We start from the raw sequence: 20127 nt of genomic DNA, 5'->3' as shown, positions 1-20127 counted from the left end.
CCAATAGAATCCTCACTAAAAGTGTAAAACAAAACTATAAGCCTCCTAGAAGTCATCTAAGAAAAATCATTCATGATATTGCAGTTAAGATTTTTCTAAACAGGATATCAAGCATTAACTGTAAAGTAAAAATATTTATAAAAAGAATTTTATTAAACCTATGAATTTCTGTTCATGAGAAGAAAGACATTGTCAACAGAATGAAAAGGCAAATAATAGCGTGAAGAATGCATTAAGCGTGCATATATATCCACGGAGGATTCATAAAGTCACAAACTGACAGAAAAAGTTAACCACATGATTTTTCAATAACATGCTAAAAACTTGAAGATGTACTTCATGAAAGACAATATGCACATAGGCAATAATCACATGGATAGTTCTTACATTATATGTTACCAAGGAAGTGCAAATTAAAACTGCAATGGAAACCAACATCCCTTAAGAATTGTCATAGCAACATTATTCCTAATTGCTCAAAATTGAATGTATCTTTGTCTATAAACTAAAAATGGATGCAAAAATTTTACCATAGTTACTGTGTAACAATAAAAACAGATGAACTGTTGCTACAGTTGGAGGAATCTCACAAACAAAATTCGAAGTAAAAGAAGCTGGCACAAAATAATACATACTGCATAATCCCAATTATAACAAGTTCAAAAAGAGGAAAAGCTACTCATGAAAACTCAGAACAGTGTTTACCCTTAGTTGGAGTGGTAATGACAGGAGGAAGGCATGAAGAAGGCTTCTAGAATGCCAACAATATTCTATTACTTGATCTGGGTATTGGTTACATGGGTGTATTCTTTTTAAAAATTCATTGAGCTGCATATGTTTAAATTTATTAACTTTACATAAAGCCATCAACGTTGAACCTCATTTAAATAATCAGAAAGCAGCCAACTGCCAAGTACTATCCTTACAAATACTATGTCTTTCCAAATTTCTAGCTGTCAAGTAGCTTCCAGATTAAGCAGGAGAATAGACACGATAAACAGAATACTATCACAATATAGTAAAGTGTTCTCCCATTGAAGTACAAACAGACCACAGGGACAGCACAGGGCCTGAAATTCACAGTTCTCAGCAAGTTGTAGCTCAATCAGCTACCCTGGAAAGGAGACATTTTCCTCCAAAAGAAAATACTGCACAAACTCAATGAGTCTCAATACGTTGTTGTAAAATAATGTAGTTTAATATGGAGATTTTGAATGGACTTAAAATACAAAATAGTAATGAAATGTGTATATATAACATATATAATGAAAATTTTAGCTTTTCTTCTACATGTATCTTTACTACAAGGAATATATCACAAAATTCTAGTTGATTCATGCTTTAGTTATCCTACCACCCAAATTAAATTATCCAGATATTTCCTTGTCTTATGAAGTTAATACTCATTAAAACAATTATGTTCAGATAAGGAGAATTTCATTATCAAATATTCCTTCTCTTAATGGAAATGAGACATGAGTCTTAGCAGATGATGTGGAAAGCCTTTAGTAAGTCTCATGACCGAGTAATCAATTTTCCTATGTTTACCCCTACACACCCACACACATGACTAAGAACATTTGCTTAACAACATCTTCATTCACAGTTATCTTTCTCGCGTTTATAAAAATGTTCAATCTAAATAGATAACCAACGAGATTGTCTAGGCGTGCTTCAAAATAATGAGCAATAACACAAAGATAATTGAACTTGCAGAAAAAGCCTAACCACTTCCTTCATCTTCTTTGAATATATTTCCATTTGCAAAGAGTTGAGACACAGAAAAACAGAAACAAGATAATTATTTTGCTGTTTAAATGTTAAAATGGAAAATGCAAAAAATGACGGCATATTTTGGAAGAAGGCTAAATTCAAGTGTTGAGTTCCTTTTGTTCATTATGTTTATGAAAGCCAAATTTACTTTTAAATTTTGAACACTCTTTGGCAACCTAAACATCTTTCCTCAGACTCCCAAGTGTCCCACTGAGTTCTGTTGTATGAAATCTAGAAAACAAACCCTCATTCAAATGTATTTTATGCTTTCAGATAATACGTACTATTAACAAGTCTAAAGAATTCTCAGGCATATGTAATGTGAATCAAGTGTTTTATAAAAGTCATCAAGAATTGAAATAAAATATAAAAATGCATGCAACATTTTATAACGATGGATTTTCCTACTAGTAAAAAAAAAAACATAAATGGAAAATAGCATAATTTTTGGTCTGACCAACTTGGGACTCCTGTGGCTTGAACACAACTCACTGTTTTCTTTCTCTCACAATGCAGAACAATGGAGCAGACAAAATTATGTTGTGTGAATCATAGCAGAAGTTAGCTTGAATACAAAAACATTTTATTTTCTGTTGTATTGTACACTAAGGCAGACAAACTGATCATTACCCTATTTAATGCTGCTTTTAGACATTATTACTGATCTTAAAATAGTCAATGGCTCTTTAAGAGAAATTTTCTGCAAGACTTTTTGCCCCCTTAGGGAAAAGGAGGCTGGGTGCAGTGCCTCACGCCTGTAATCCCAGCACTTTGATACGCCGAGGCGGGCGGATCACGATTTCAGGATATCGAGACCATCCTGGATAACATGGTGAAACCCCGTCTGTACTAAAAATACAAAAATTAGCCGGGCGTGGTGGCGGGCGCCTGTAGTCCCAGCTACTCAGGAGGCTGAGGCAGGAGAATGGCGTGAACCCGGGAGGCGGAGCCGAGATCGTGCCATTGCACTCCAGCCTGGGCAACAGAGCGAGACTCCGTCTTAAAAAAAAAAAAAAAAAAAAAAAAGGAAATAGGAAGAAGACTATAGTGAAAAGTGACTTCATTTAACTTTTGAACAGGTGTGAGATCTTAGAGAAGTTTACTTTTCCCAGACTCAGTTTAAACCATAAAACTGGAGTGATTTTACCTACAGTTTATTGTTAGAATATATGCTACAATATGCACACCCAGATACCCCAGGCACAATGTAGACATTCAATACATAATCATTCTTACTACTTGAAATTCTCTTTCTGTACATGATGAATTTGTGGCTGAAGTTAAAATAGAGTCTAAAACCAATGTTCACACATTCTTGATTACTAGTACTAAATCTTCAGTGAAGGTAGAGGGTATTATCACAAGAATCAATTCTTTTAACAATTTATTCTATTTTCTACTTCTCCTTTGGACAATAAAAAATCTGCTACAATGAAATCAGGCATGGAATTAATAAAATTTGGAAAGCAAAACACAAAGATAAAACGAAGAATGAGATACGGGAGTGTGAAAAATCCTTTTTCCAAATTATCTAAAGCTATGGGAAAAATGAATTGATATATTGAAATAAACAACTCAAAGTGATTTTTCCCTGGTTGCTCTCCAAATGGAATACACATTTTACAGAGCCCTAGCCTTGTCATCAACTCTTAGCTTACAATTACAGTAGATGAACTACACGATCCAGATTTTTTAAAAAATACGTATATCTTATATCTATAAAAAGATGAAAAAAAGAAGTTAGTGCAAAACTATTTGAAAACCAAACTAGAGTTCAGTGTGTGTGTGTGTGTGTGTGTGCGTGTGTGTGTGTGTGTGTATGTAAATGGAGGTGAAGGGTGGCTGGAATGAGAGAAATGATGAATCTATACCTTATTTCCTGGTCAGTTTGTTCCATTTTCATATGTGTTCCCATGCTCTGGTTAATCACTTTCTTCTGTATCTATGGCATTGAATAATAATTTTAATACATGTGTTTCCATGCCAGTCTATAAGCTTCTTAGCAAAGAACTTGTTTATCCTTGTCTTCACAGTGACTAGAACATGGAAGACATTCAAAAAATGCATCTAGAGAGAACTAATTCTATAACTCAATTAAAATGCAGTTTACAATTGCCTCAATGCATATACATGCAGTTTATCTATGTCCATTGGGCCATAACAAGTGATGTTATTCCATCCATTTGAAATACACAGTTTTGTTGGAGATGAAAATATATTTGGTGCCTCCGTGTTTGTATGTGTGTAAATCAAAGAAATGAAAGAAAAAGTGACAGAATGATTTGAAAGTGATCAGTCACTTGTAATCTTTTAGAACTGTGCTCAAAGAAAATTTACTTTTTAATGACTTAAAACCTCAGAAGCAGCAAATAAAAAATCATGTTTATTGTTGTATGATTATAGAAACTTACATGAAATATATAAAATATCCTGCTTTAACAAAGAATAGTAAAGAACTCCTTATGTTACAAGGCAAGACAATCTGCAGTGTGTTTGTTAATATTCTGTTGAAAATAATTTTTATTGGCAAATACTAGTGGATCAAAAACTTTAGCAGTGATATAGGTGTGTATCAGAAGAAGAAATCTATTCTAATATTTCTGGATTATTAGTTTTCCTTAGTAAAGTTTGTGTTTGGCCTTTAAATGTAAACATATTGGAGATTTTTTTTTCTTTTCAGCTTGTTTTCATTGCAAATGAAATATTTTCGGAAACATGCTCGTTGCTGTTATTTGTACTTAAAACACTTCTGGGACTATTTACATTTTTCAAAACCCAGGTATTCTTATTGATATTATTTCTAAACATTAAGAAAATAGTTTCTGTAATATGATACTCACCTTATCATTTATTGCTCTGTCTTTAGAAATGTTTAGTAAATCAAAAGAAAGGTTTAAATAGAGAAAATTGCTATATTTTAATCTTTAATTTTCCTTTGAAAATAATATGAATATACATGATAGATTTTAGTTAATGTCTGAATGTAACTAACCATTGAATGAAGAACTAACCTACATTTCTGGTCCAAAGTCCTATAATGTTTCTATGAAGGAAGAAGTGTTAATTACCCAACTCTATTCATATTGTTTCTTGATGAAATCAGTTTATTTCTATTTCAGTGGCTGATTCATTGACAGAGATGCTCTAAATCGAATAAATATTTCTGGCTAATAGTGCTCAAAGCCTATAATTAAGAAAAAAGCCTAGAAAAAAGTGATTAATTGCAAAACAATCATTTGCACAGCTAGAAAATTCCTCCATGTCAAAAAAAGATTGAAAAAATGTTTTCCTCCTTTTCCTAGAAATTGGAGTAAAGAAAATACTCATTCTGTTTTCTAAAAGCAAAACATAAATTTTGCTGCTTTGAGGAGTTTAGAGAAAGCCTTTTATACTTCTCACTCTATAGAAAATTAATTCCATTTTTTCTCATTTTTTCCTACTAATAAAAGGCACCGCTATCCTTTCAGTTGGTGTAAGCCAAAGATTTAAGCTTCTCTTACTAACCATTCTTCATCATCTTCTATATCAAGTCAATTATAAAGTCTTGCTCATTTTAACTTATAAAAATGTTTATTTGCATTCATGTTTCTCTGTCTCATCCACTTTAGTCCAAATACTATCACATCGTTCTCAGATAACTGAAATAGATTTCCAACTTCTCTCCCTTTCAAAAGTGTTCTACACTCAAAAACTAAAGAGAGAGATATATATATATATAATTATATTTTAATTTGACTTCATCTTTGCTAAAATGTTCCCAATTGCTCTTCCATTAATTCTTAGGATTAGATTCAAAGTCCTTTTCACAGATAACCAAGTCTTACCTCCTGGTCTCCCCTCGCCTGGGCTCCACTCTCCCGGCCTCCTTTATCCTCTTCTCTGCTGGCCTTCCCTCCCTTCTTCTCCCCTAACTAACCTACATTTCTGGTCCAAAGTCCTATAATAATGTTTCTATGAAGGAACAAGTGGCCTCCTCTCCCCTCCTCTTTCCTGGCCTCCCCTTCCCTTGCTCTTCATCCTCTAACTCCTCCTTCTCTTGCCTCCCATCCCTTCCTCTACCCTTCTCTCCTCTCCCCTATCCTCCTATCCTCTCATCTCTCTGGCCTCCTGTATTAGTTGGTTCTCATACTGCTATAAAGAACTACTTGAGACTGGGTAATTTATGAAGAAAATAGGTTTAATTGACTCACATTTCCACATGACTGGGGAGGCCTCAGGAAGCGTACAATCATGGCAGAAAGCAAAGGGAATGTAAGCCCATCTTATTATGGGGAAGCAGGAGAGAGAGAGAGACAGAGAGAGAAGTGGGAAATGCCATACATTTATCAAACAACCAGATCACTTGAGGAGTCTACACTCTATCACAAGAACAGCAAGGGGGAAGTCCATTCTCATGATTCAATCATCTCCCGCCAGACCACTCCCCCAACATATGGGGATTACAATTCAATAAGAGATTTGGGTGGGGACACACAGCCAAACCATATCACCTCCCTTCCCCTTCTCTCCCCGACCTCCTCTTTTCTGACCTCACCTTCCCTTCTCTCCTCTCATCTTCTCTCCATCTCTAGGTTTCCTCTGCCTGGATACCTGGATATCCCTCTTCTCAGGCTAGCTGGGCTTTTTGCCTTGGATTACCAAAATTATTCAACTTCCCTAGGATGTCAGTACTCAATTCCTGTATGTTAATTCTTCAGAAGGAATGTTTCTTCCAACAGCAACAACAACAACAAAAATGTAGAAGCACCAGCTTGAACTAAAATATGTATATTCACATTTTTAACATAGGAAATGCTTAATACTAACTAGGGTCATGATTTGTTTCACTGCCTCTTTGTATTTTGCCTCCTCTTGATATATTCAAATATATCAACCTACCCAATTAATATTCAACATCTGAAAGACATACCTTCTGCTACAGAGGTATTTAGCCCCTCTAAACTATAGAGACGCTATTCAGATTTGCTATGTTGTTCTTTAAAATGCTTTTCTATTACTTAAAGTGAACCACGACATGAAAGTTGTTTTCTATTGCTTTATAATGACCATAATCCAATAATCATATATAGCCACATTTTCTAAATGATTACCATGGTCCAGGAATTCAAAGGAAAATTTCTTCTGAAGTAGAGTCTTTAGTTGAGAATTAAGTTTCATCACAAAGTACATCTTAAAATTTTATCACTTTTTATAAAGTAGAATGAAATCTATTGGATACTTTAACATAATGTGAATTTTGAATATATTTTTATATAAAATAATATAAATATATTTTTCTGTTGAAATGGTTAATCCTCCTAAGGGAAATATGAAAATCTGCTTTTGTTTTCTGTAAACCCAACCATGATGTATAGCTTTAGCAAGGTTTTTATTTTTACAATAGAACGTTTAACAAGAAAAGATTAGGCACTGATTTGTAATGATAAAAATCTAACACTGTAAGTATATTAGTCCTTACACAGTTTTATTTCAATCAGCAGTGGTAGGAGAATCTTATACTTTTTTTCCAGATTGATAAATTTAAAAGGTACCACATTCAGTGACTGAGTTATTTTCCCCTTTAAGTGAATATTCTCAGCATATTAAATCCTACCTCAGCCCAATATTTTTCTCTTCTGGCTTCAGATATTACCTTCCAGGTCCAGTTTTTCTCCCTACCTCTGAGAGTTGGCCTGGCGTCCTCTGTGCTTCATGTGACCTCAGGATCCTCACCTGTCATTCCTGCCATCTCACCATGCTCCCCTCCCAGAAAGCCTTCTTCCTTTCAATCTCTTCATTACTTTGCCTATCTTGTTGAAAACTCCCTCTTTCTTAAAGACTCTTCTGCCTGCCTGAATTGTTGACTTTCTTATGTTTTTTGTTTGTTTTTGAGACGAAATTTCACTCTTGTTGCCCAGGCTGGAGTGCAGTGACAAGAACTCGGCTCACTGCAACCTCTGCCTCCCAGGTTCAAGTGATTCTCCTGCTTCAGCCTCCTGAATAGCTGGAATTACAGGTGCACGCCACCACACCCAGCTAATTTTTGTATTTTTAGTAGAGATGGGGTTTCGCCATGTTGGACAGGCTGGTCTCAAACCCCTTATCCCAGGTGATCTGCCCACCTCACAAAGTGCTGAGATTACAGGCGTGACCCACCAAGCCCAGCCTCTTATGTGTTTGTCAACATAGAAAAGAAACTGTTTCTTTCAAAGTTTCCATGAAGACTTTATATTGTTTTATACCTCAAGGATGTAGAACCAGAAATACCATTTGACCCAGCAATCTCATTACTGCTTATATACCCAAAGGATTATAAATCATTCTACTATAAAGACACATGCACACGTATGTTTACTGCAGCATTATTCACAATAGCAAAGACTTGGAACCAAACCAAATGCCCATCAATGGTAGACTGGATAAAGAAAATGTGGCACATATACACCATGGAATACTATGTGGCCATAAAAATGGTTGAGTTCATGTCCTTTACAGTGACAAGGATGAAGCTGGAAACCATCATTCTCAGCAAACTAACACAGGAACAGAAAACCAAACACCGCATGTTCTCACTCATAAATGGGAGCTAAACAATGAGAAAACATAGACATAAGGAGGGGAACATCACACACTGGGGCCTGTTGGGTGGTGGGGAGCAAGGGGAGGGATAGCATTAGGAGAAATACCTAATGTAGATGATGCGTTGATGGGTGCAGCAAACCACCATGGCACATGTATACCTATGTAACAAACCTGCACATTCTGCACATATATCCCAGAACTCAAAGTATAATAATAAAAAAAAAAAACAAAGAAAAGAAAAGAAAATTTTTCAAAACAGTCTCTCTAAAAATCACGATCCTAGAGAACCCAACCTATCTGGAAAAAAAGCACTAAGTTTACAATTACCCAAGAGTCACCAGCATTCGGGAATCATTCAAAAGTGAAGGAGAATAAGATATGCTAATAATAGAGATATTATTTCCTGGATTAAGGCAGATAGACAGAAATTTTTCCTGAATATTTTTCTAATGATATTGTAAACCAATACGTTGGTTTATTGTTGTATTTCCATTTTAATCAGATATAAATCATATGTGCAATATCTGCTATGTCTGAACAGGGCTTACCACCTGCTGAGTGTGTATATGCAAATGATTGTCCATTATATGAAGTTTTTCAGTGAGATTTACAAATTACTTGTTTGGTTAAAAAAAGACTAAAGGCTAAAATCTATCTGAAAATTGAATTTGTGTAAGACAGCTGCTTACTACCTCTTTCCAAATTTTTTGGTGTTATTAGATTTTGTTTGCTGTAGTTTTTAAAACAGCATCTGCTGTACATATGCACTCTATTTAAAGATTAACACTTTCAAATCTATCTCTAAATATAAATTTGACTAAAAAATCTTTATACAAATTAAATTACACATAATGAAAAACAAGAAGTGGTAAAATAATGTAAGATTTTTAAAGTATACTTATTTTCATTTGTCTTTACTTCTATTGTTATCCAATTTTGAGTTTTAAAAACATTTCAGTAACTCATGTGAAACAAAAGCAAAGCAAGAGACAAACAAATGAGAAAGTGCAGGTAAAGCAATGTGTTTTAATGACCATTTTACTATAAACATTCACACATGTATACAATGATATCTACTCATTCCTCGAAGTTGTTAAAGCAGAATAAGAATAAACATTTCTTAGTTTTTGAATCTTGAATTTATGCATTCGACAAATATTTATCAAATTTCTACCATGTTCCAGCCGTGAAATTCTAGGCATTGAAGATGAATCAATAAATGTAAATGTCCACTCTCATGGAGCTTACCTGTGATTATATGTAAAATCTGACTCATGGAAATGAGTATGTATTTATTTTAAAAATTATGTAGCTATTTAAATGGAAAGTTTTCAAAAATTCATTTGTTACAAGTTATTTAGATGTTAACATTTTTAATAGAATAAAAATTGAGTTAATGATTAAAAACAAATTGCTCTGAACATTATAATTTTCATTAAGTTTTTATGTACATCAAAAACTGGAAAAAATAGAATTCCATAACCTATAACACAAACTATAACACAAACTTAAACTGTGTTTTTAGAGTTTCTCTAATATTCCTGAATTATCTCTCAAATATAAATATTTATATGGTCAATTCTTCTTCCTTTATGGAAAATGAGGGAATTCTAGGCTGAGAGTAAACTTTACTTTCTAAAACTTCTCAAAATATTTGAGACAGGAAAGCCAGCTGCTTTCACCCACCCGTGGCAACATGTTCAAAGCACAATATTGTAGAAGCTCAATTACGTTTATGAATGCTCCAAATTACTGCAGGCTGGATTTAGTCCTTGAATGATTTGCTTTTATTAATGTAATTGAAGAAGATGTTGAGAAAACAAAATTATTAGTGAACATGAAACTTCCCAAGTTTCGTAATTATGTTTTTCTTAAAACACACGATTAATCTATTTTGAAATCACAAGGCTACTTACTTCTGAATAGAAATAGCATAAATTTCAGAACATATACTTATGACATAAATTTTTAAAAATAAAACCATGTAAAATTCATTTTGTATCTAAATAAAACAATATTTGTTAGTATATTGTACTATAAACACATTAAACCAATCATTTTCTATTGCCAAAGAGCTTCATAATTTTCAGAAAAACTGAAATAAAAATGTGTAGTAAGCCGGGCGCTGTGGCTCACGCCTGTAATTCCAGCACTTTGGGAGGCCGAGGCGGGCGGATCAAGAGGTCAGAAGATCGAGACCATCCTGGCTAATACGGTGAAACTCTGTCTCTATTAAAAATACAAAAAAATTAGCCTGGCGCGGTGGCGGGCGCCTGTAGTACCAGCTACTCGGGAGGCTGAGGCAGGAGAATGGCGTGAACCCGGGAGGCAGAGCTTGCAGTGAGCCGAGATAGCGCCACTGCAGTCTGGCCTGGCCGAAAGAGTGAGACTCTGTCTCAAAAAAAAAAAAAAAAAAAAAAAAAAAAGTAGTAAAAGCAATGAAATAACAATGGAATGATTCAAAAACCAAATGTTATTTTATTATGCAACAAAGAGAAATATTAATACATGCAAGTATATCAGCAAAAGTTTTAGGAACAGCAGCTAGTAATATATTGACAAAATGCTGACTTCTTTGTCCTGGCCACTGTAATCTGATTTACAGAATCATTATATTTATATGAACTCTTCTAAGATAAAAATAATACCCATCACATGTTTTGTTCTAATTCTTTCCATCTTAATATAATATAAAACAAGTAATCCAATTTTAGATATGTTACTTGAAAAACAAAATAGAATGGTTGTGCAATATGTAAGCTACTTCTTATAATAGTGAGATCCAAAATGTTGATTTCACTGGGAAAGTTACATCTATAATATGAAACTTATAGACGAGTTTGTAATCTCGAGAAGGAAAAGACGTGGAATCTTAAAAAAAAAGTTAGCTTTTGATTTGAAGATTAGTTGCTTAAATCCTAGTGAAACGTTCATCCCTGCTCATATTTTCTCCATGTTAGCCAAAATAAATTAGTAATTTATTCAGACATAGAGGCCCCCAACTCTGCAATCATCTTTTTTTTTAAGTGTTTATATTTCTGGTTTTCATCCTTTGACATAGGAGAAGGTAGCAATAAAGAAAAAAACAATTTAACTAGAAAGTAGAATCCTTAACACAACGGCTGATTGATCTGGGATCCGTTTTCATGTGTTTCCTTTCATTTTTGCATAGTTGTTTGTCTTAGTAAAGACAAGTAAAGGAATTGGATTAAAAATGTCAAAATAACAGGAAGTGAATACTCAGTGTTTGTATTTCTCAAAAGATCTGTCTTTCCACTCCCTAAAACAGAAAATGGACACCATGTGCAAGGAAAGCTGCAAAGAGTGGAAGACCAGATTAAACTCTTACATTTCTGAAAGCTTGCTTGGTTTTTATTTTGCCTCCCAATCATGTAAATATTTTCTTCAACTCTTTCCCAAGTAATTCCTGTAACGTCTTATCTTAAATCTTCCTCAAAAACTCTATTTTTTCCTTGTTTTTCTTAAATATCTCATGATTTCCCAGATCTATACATTGCATTTAATTTATAAAAAAAGAGAAAAAGTACTAAGAATTGTGTGGACTCCTAAATTGAGTTTTATCATTTTTATCATTGCCTGATTTTCACACCTATTAAATTTTCTTAAATTAGTAAATTTTCTTAAATTATAGCAAGCAGAGAATATATTGGTCCCAGTTGTTTCTAGAGGCCACCATCTTTAACACACTTCTCAGCATCAAAATAACATAAGTATGTAAATATGATAACATGAGAGCTATAGTAGAACCCAGAGAACACTGGTTCAGAAAACGTGAGGTAAATTATCTTCCTTGATAAGGTCGTTCAAACTCATACCTTCAACAAGGAGATAAATACAATGCCTGAAATGTATTCTATGGTTGCTATGAAGATATTTTTGAACCATTTATATTCTGGAGTATTAAACCTGTGCTGTCTTAAATGGTAGTCACCTATCAGATGTAGTTAGTGAACATTTGAAATGAGGCTCGCCTGAATTGTGATGTTTGGTGAGTACTAATTAAACACAGCATGAAACGTAAGAATGTAAACTATCTCATTAATAACTTCATACTAATTACGTTTTGAAGGGATATTTTTGAAAGATTGGATTAAATCAAAAATATTATTAAAATTAATTTCACATGTTCATTTTTTAACTTTTTAAATGTAGCTACTTTAAATTGCAAATGTTGCTTGAATTATATTTCTATTGGACAAAATAGCTGTAGAGCATCCAAAAGACTTTAAGAACTTCTCTTTTTCCACAGAGAATTTTACAGAAATAGAAAACTGCATTCTGATTTTTTTCAAACATGTTCAGAATGTTTTGGCAATATTGCTGTCTCTAACACCTAGAGGATTCCTAAATACAGGAAATTAAGATAATTACTAATAATATTATTTGCAAATATATGCTTGAAAAACATATTCTACTGATAATAAAAATGCACACCAAAGTAGCTATGCCTGCTATTCAAAGATAAGTGAATGTGACATTCTCATTCTCTTCTACATGGCCACATAATACAGAAGAGGTGATGTTGCAATAGTCATACAAAAATAAAATGAATATCATTTTAAAAATTGGATATGTTTGCTGAACATTCTTATCTAAGCTTTGAGAAATCCCATTAAAATATATTTAAAGCTGTTTAGACAACATGGGAAAAATAATTATTAATTTTAAAAATGTATGTCATTAAAACAGCAGTTGTAAATAAAAACCTAAAAATAATATTAATTCATGTGTTGTTAACATTATTAATACGTATAATTTTATTTTTATCCAAAATTTTGGCAAAATGATAAACACATTAAAAAATTATGGGCTTGTAATCGGCTGTATTTGAAGACTTCCTTGTCTTGCTTTGATCCCTGGCTGAAGATCGTTCTTTAATACAGTCTGTAGGACCGATCAGAATGCTACATAAGCAGAGAGAAAAGTAAACGAGATCACTGACAACGCTGTAGAGTCTTGGCATGGGAATGGGTATTAACATTTATCTAATGAAACCAATTATGTTAATAAGTTAGGAGAAGTTGAATATGTTTCCAGGGACAAGAAAATTTTTAATTTCCAAAGTATTTCACATATAGTGTCGTTACAATATCCTCATTTCTCAGTTCCTATTAATTCCAATGATATGACCTCACCCACCCACTGGCTGGTTATGCACCTAGATCCCATTACCATACTAGCATTTCTTTCCATATCAATGATCCACACCTCTCTGATTACCCTTTACTATTGTCCCCATAACTCTCTTCTTTGACCCAGCTATGGCCTCCTATCAATGGATCGTATTGCTTTTTCTCTCTTCCTCACTGGCTTCACATCCACTCTCTCCTCCCTATTCTGTGCTCCAGTTTTAACAAATTGCTGTGAGCAAGCTTGGCATTCTCTCGACCCTACTTGGTTAGAAACTCTAATGTCAGTGAATTACAGCTGTCTTCCTGCTCCATGTCTGCACCTACACTCTTGATCAGGCTTCGAGAAAACACACCCTTTGCTATCTGGTCTCACTTCAATTTCTTGACTCTGGACCTCATATGGGCCTTTAATGTAGCCAAGCCAACTCTACCACAGGGAAATTAATATTTTTCCCTGATTAATTCACAAACATTCTACTGAATAATCCCATACATTCTCTATCTTCAAAATTTTCATATCTTCTTCAGCTCTGCCTTATCTGTTGAGATTGAGGGGGTTTTTCTATTTCACTTAGAAAAGATATGTAATTATAAGACAACTGCCATCCATTGGTTCCATCATATCTATGTGTCTAATGGATACCCATATGTTATTCTGTCTGTTTTTACAGAGAATCACTCCACGTTCTTAACACCAAACTTCCCATTTGTATGCTCTATCTAATTTCCTCTAATCCACTCGAGGACACGGCCTCCTCAAATACACTCCTCTCCTGTTTAACTAGTTTGTACCTCTCTCTAGATTAGATTATTCCCATTAGCAAATGCACATGCTATAATACCCTCAACATAAAAAAAAAAGATTTTGATCCCCACCCAGCAGCCACTCCATATCTTTGGCATTTTTAAAAATAAAAATTATTTTAAAGACACTTTCATTTATCTCATTTTTTCTTAAAGTTGCAGTATCATTTTCAACTCTAGTTCGCCACAAAAACAGGAAATCAGTGACTTCTACATTGCAAATCTAATGGTCAATTCCAGGCCTGAAATTCCTGTTTTACTTGACCAATCAGAAGCCCTGTATATGATTGTCCATTTCATCATTCACTTTCTTGGCTTCTGAGGGCATCCTCTCTTGTGGTTCTCCTTCTACTCCCTGGTAGCTGCCCCATATTCTGTCTCAGCTTCACACCCCTGACTGGAAGTGCTCCAACACTGAGACTTCAGGCTGGGGCAGTTGGTCTGGGTGAAGGCATCCAGGCCTTTGCCTTCAAATTCATTAATTTTCTGAAATTTCCTAACATCTATATCTCTGGCCTGAGATGTTCCTTTATCTTTGGGCTCGTGTGTCCAGCTGCCCACTTAACATCACTAAGGATATCTAATCAGCATCTCAGATTTCACGTGTTCGAAAACAAACACTTGAACTCCCCTCACATCTACACCTGCTCCTCCACAGTGTTCCCTCTGTCAATAAATGCACATTTCACTCTTCTAGGTTTACAGACCAAACTTAGGGGTTATCCTTGATTCCTTTATCCTTTCATTGCACATCATTGTTGGAAACTCCATCAGTCCTGGCAGGAAAATATGAAATACAGCCTATGCAGAATTACAAAAACTCCATCTCTAATATCTCCTTCAAACCACCCTGTCTCTCACCTGGAATATTGTATGGTATCTGGCCTCCCTACTTCCACCTTTTCCCTACTCCAGTATATTCTCCACAGCACAGCCAAGTGGATGCTTTGAACACTCAACTTACGTTACAATATTTCTAGGATCCCAACATTCAAGTGACTTCCCATCAGACTCAGAATAAAGTGGTTGTAGTTTATGATGTTGTCATGATCTAAACATAAAGCATCCCTGAACTCTTCATCAGGACCCATGATTTCCCGACCTGAGGCTCCTACAGTTGGGGTATGAAGAGCCCTTTTAAAAATAAAATAATATTAGGTTGGTGACCATGTAATTATGATTTTTCCCATTGAAAGTAATGGCAAAAAACGCAATTACTTTTGCACCACCCTAATATCTTGAAGCTTAAGCTGGATTTACTTCCTCTCAAAGTTGCCTCTGCCTGTGCCTCCCTGCCTTGCTCATTCCCAGCAGCTGCCGGCCATCTGGCCATTCCTTGAAGGGACAAACATTCTTCTGACTTAAGACTTTAGCACATGTGATTTCCTTTATACCTCTCTTCTGCCAAGATTCCTCATGGTTAGGTATCTTACATCCTTCACCCTAACAGAAGGGACATTCCCTGGTTATTTCAAGAGTGCGTAAATATTCTATTCCCTTTTAGCCTGAATGTTCTTTTTTTCTTCACAGTACTTATCATGACTTAATATATATTTATATACTATGTATGGATTCTACTGCTTTACCAGCTTGACTATATGCTTAATGTAAAGAAAGGGGTTTTACTTTTTATTCACATCTCTATTTCCATTGCTAGAACAGTGTCTGAGACATGGTAGACATTTAGTACTAAATGGACAAATCTAAAACAGAGTGACTTAGAACTATTCCTTTTCTTCCAAAAGGCAAGCATTACAAGTTCCACTAAATAAGTCAGTCTTCTCTAAAGAAGGTGGCTTTTGGATATTAAATGCTTATAGGCTTTTAAAATTAATAAAGAAACAGTTTTAAGTGAGGTTAACCCCAATCACACCACTTTAATTGTTATCAGCAACTTCATTCTTCCAAGTACTTAAATAATACACAAATACACCTATGATGATTATCTGTTTATACAAAAGATGAAGATTTACATTTATTTGGCCAGAAATACTTTTGAAACAGCGTGGAAAGTGGATAGGATATTTGGGAGAACAAAGCCATGTATCCCTTTCAGAGATAAGAGAACCAAGGGGTTTCAAAAGAATCAGCAGATGAGAGGTGGAGTTTGTCTTCTGCACTGTTTCTACTTCTGATATCGTTTTGGATAAAGATCTATGCTTCTCGAATGTGTCATTTATATTAATTCAGATAAACATCCTGCTCAATAATATGGAAGAAACTTATAGCCACAGAGTAAACAATGACTGCCAACCATAGACAATGAATGGACCATGTGAGGCCCAGGACCAGAGCTTTGCATTCAGTACCTATGCTTAGGCCCCAGCCTTCTGTGAGAAGCTTGTATCTGAGATTGCCCTCCTAGTTCTAATCCATGAATACTGGAATTTCTCCCATTAATCTACATTATCAGGTCAAATTTATTTAGTCCTGATACCAAAAACATAAAATATAAAAACATACCAAAAACATAAAAACCAGCAAGTAAATTCATATAGCATTAACACATTTAGAGGCCATTTGTAGCACGACATAATTGCGACATCCATGTTTTTAATCCATGCAATCATAAATTCTATAACTTAAGTTTCATTATTACGAAAAGAATGAAGAAGCCTGGGCAGTATCAAAAATAGGACGGCAGGGACTCTATGTAGTTGCTTTGACCCAACTCATTCCTACCATTGACAATACCTGTAAAGTGATTTCAAAACAAAGATAGAACAAAGCTCACCTGAACCCTCAGACAATCCCTGAGATTATTCTAGCTCCAAATTAGAAACAGGTTATAAACAGAACCTTCTAGAATTATATGCAACACCAATGGATTCTGGCACTTCCACATCTTTCTCTTTTTTCCTGTGCTACCAAATGTTATAATCCCACTGAGCACCTTATAATTTTCATGCTTTATTGTGAAATACATTTTCTTCTCATCCAGAGAAGAAATCCTTGTTCAAAACCCTTTATGCCAAAAGAAGATAGAAAATTCATGAATATAAGCTGACTAATAAGACTATTTGATCTTTTGCAGAGGTCATAAATGTAATCTTTCACCTAATGCCTTCACAATCCTAAATTCACTAAGGGAGGAAAGGAAAGATTGTATGACACACTCTCAAAACTATTTCCAAATGGAAATGAGTCTAAAGTTGCTACAGGTTTTTCTTCATGGAACTATTGCCTTTTTACCTGTGTTATATTTCCAAACGTTTACTGCAGCTTAGAAACATATGCTCCCGAGTCAGTGACTAAAAATCTCACTTTTATTTTTGGAAACTTTAACTCTACAAATTTGAAACAGACACTATGATAAGATATATTTATAAATATATCAGTGAGCATATGTTTTTTTTCTCAATATTAAGGACACCTTTTTCTTTAGCTACTAAAAAACTTCTATCAAAATTTTAACATCAAATATTTTAATATATTTATGACACACAACAGCAATTCTTTTAGGAAATATCATTAAATATAAATCAACTCAGATAATATTTAAGTATGTAATAATGTTAACAATCCTTTGCAAAGCTATGACTACAATTAAATGGCCTTGAGCACAACCTCCAATACAATATCTAGTTTTCCGTTTTACAATCAAGGTCTCAAGCCCACACTCAATCTCCATTGAGCATCTACAATTAGTCAGGGCACTGGGGATGGAGTACTAGTTATACAAAATGCCTTCTATAGAATATATTCTTAGAATGCAACCTAGATCTGTACAAAAATAAAACCTCAAGGTCAGTGACCAAATCTTTGCATTTCAACTATTCTCATCTGTTTTCGTGTATGGCAAAAAGATACTCCTTCAGTAAAGCCTACTTAATGATTGTATGATTCTAAACTAGTAGGCAGTATGTTTATAAAATGATAGCATAGTAACCATCATGTATACATGGAACAAAAAAATACTCGTTGTTATGAAATAAACTATAATTTTTATATCATTGAAAAAAAGAAGAAGAAAATGAATGTTATCCCAGATACTAGTTCTACTTTGAGAAGAAGTAATGTCTTTAAGGTTTGGATATATGAAGAAAAACATGTTAATAAATAAGTTCTATTCTTTTTTACTGTGAATATACTGTATTTTACACTATTACAATGTGAATTTTATATATGCTTTTCACCCATTGAAATGAAACTTATACAATGCCTTTATTTGATAATACCTTGGTCATTCCATAGTTTTAAGAGTATTTGGCTGCTGAGTGTTCGTTGATATCACGTATCAAAAAGAAACAGAGGAAAGTCAGTGCATCCCCAGTGTTATTCCTGGCCACCTCACACATCTCATTTGCGAATAGGTAATATTCAATGCAAATCAGTGATGACATTTTCTCTGAGAATGCAAAAGATACCTTCTCTAAGTAGATTTAAGAGAGAGAAAAGCATAAGTGTTGAATCTGAGGGCCGCTAATTTAAATGTAAAAATTACCACTTATTTTCAGCGTCAGTCTCTTCTCTCAATTCCCAAAGGAAAAGTGTGGCCCAACTGATAGAACGGTGATTCGTCTGGATTTATAGAATATTGGAATGGATCTTTGGACTATTGTCTCACGACCTCCTCCCTGCACCCTAAAATCCCAATGTCTACTTCAAACCATTCTGCTTGACTTCTGCCAGATTCACATTCTTAGAATACCAGCACAACATAGTGGAAATAGCTCTGGGGCCAGAAAGACATTATTTGAAATTCTGGTTCCCTCACTTTCTTTATCTGTGGCTTTAAGCAAATCATTGAACATTTCTGAACATCAGGTTCCTTCAAGTGCAAAATGAAAATAACGTGTAAACTAATGTTCATTTTCTTGCAGAGCTATCAAAATTGTGGATATGTATGTAAATCATCTTGCACGCAGAAAATGCTATTATGTGTTGGCAAAATGATGATGATGATGATGATGGTAAAGATGATGAAAAGAGGCACAGATACTCCACCTCTTTTCAGAAACTTGCAATTGTCCCCTTTGCATGATATGTAAAGGCCAAATTTTTCTGTGTGCAATGTTAAGATGCTCTATCAATTTTTCCTGCTCTATGTATTGAGTACAATGTCTGATACTCACAAAGGTATATTTTTTTCTCCTCCAATCAGATAAATTACTCACCATTCTTTTATGCTATATGCTAATTCGTGTTCAAAACCCTTTTTGCCAATTACTTCTTCAAAGTAGAGTATTCCTCTTGCTTTCAGCACCTATCCAAGTTCTACTAGTTTTTCAAGACTCAGTTCAAGAAGTTGAACTTTTCTTTAAAGCCTCTGGCATCTCTTTAGGACTGACATACCTGCTAAAAAGGGAATTTCTGAATATTTTGGCATTATGGCAGAATTCAATTGGTCTTGTAACATCAGCCTAAGAGATATGATGACCTGAGATCATTTCTTGTATTTTAAGAATTACAGCCATTGTTTTGTGGCTCTAATAATTAGATAAAACACTCATAAATTATTTTGAAGCCAAGCCCACAGTGAGGCCCAGAAACAATGTCCCAGTGATCAAGCAATTATTGAATCCAATCATAACATATGAAGGATGCAAAAGAGAGACAATGAAATGATCTATGATTTCATAAGAACATATGATATTTTGGAAAATAAAGCAATTCACATAAAGCATTTTTCTGAATATATTCAAATAGGTCACACAAACCTACACAGATATTGTATCACTAACTTATAAATACTTCCTTCTAATTTATTGCTTTCATTAAAATATGAAATAGAATTCAAGAATATTTACTGGATATATAAAAATACTTATTGACAATAACATATTTTACTAACAACAGAATATTTACTCAAAAGTTGTAATAACACCATTTCCCA

General features: G+C 34.2%; 1 protein-coding gene across 14 annotated transcripts in view; it reads right to left on the bottom strand.

Annotated features, from left to right (window-relative positions):
* Positions 1-20127, bottom strand: part of CCDC102B (coiled-coil domain containing 102B) — a 376391-nt gene that overhangs the window by 279123 nt on the left and 77141 nt on the right. The window lies entirely within an intron of this gene.

Source organism: Pongo abelii, chromosome 17 (assembly GCF_028885655.2).
Source record: "Pongo abelii isolate AG06213 chromosome 17, NHGRI_mPonAbe1-v2.0_pri, whole genome shotgun sequence".
In the NCBI taxonomy this organism is placed as follows: Eukaryota; Metazoa; Chordata; class Mammalia; order Primates; family Hominidae; genus Pongo; species Pongo abelii.
The sequence above is the reverse complement of the archived record's forward strand: the minus strand, read 5'-3'. Positions and strand labels throughout refer to the sequence as shown.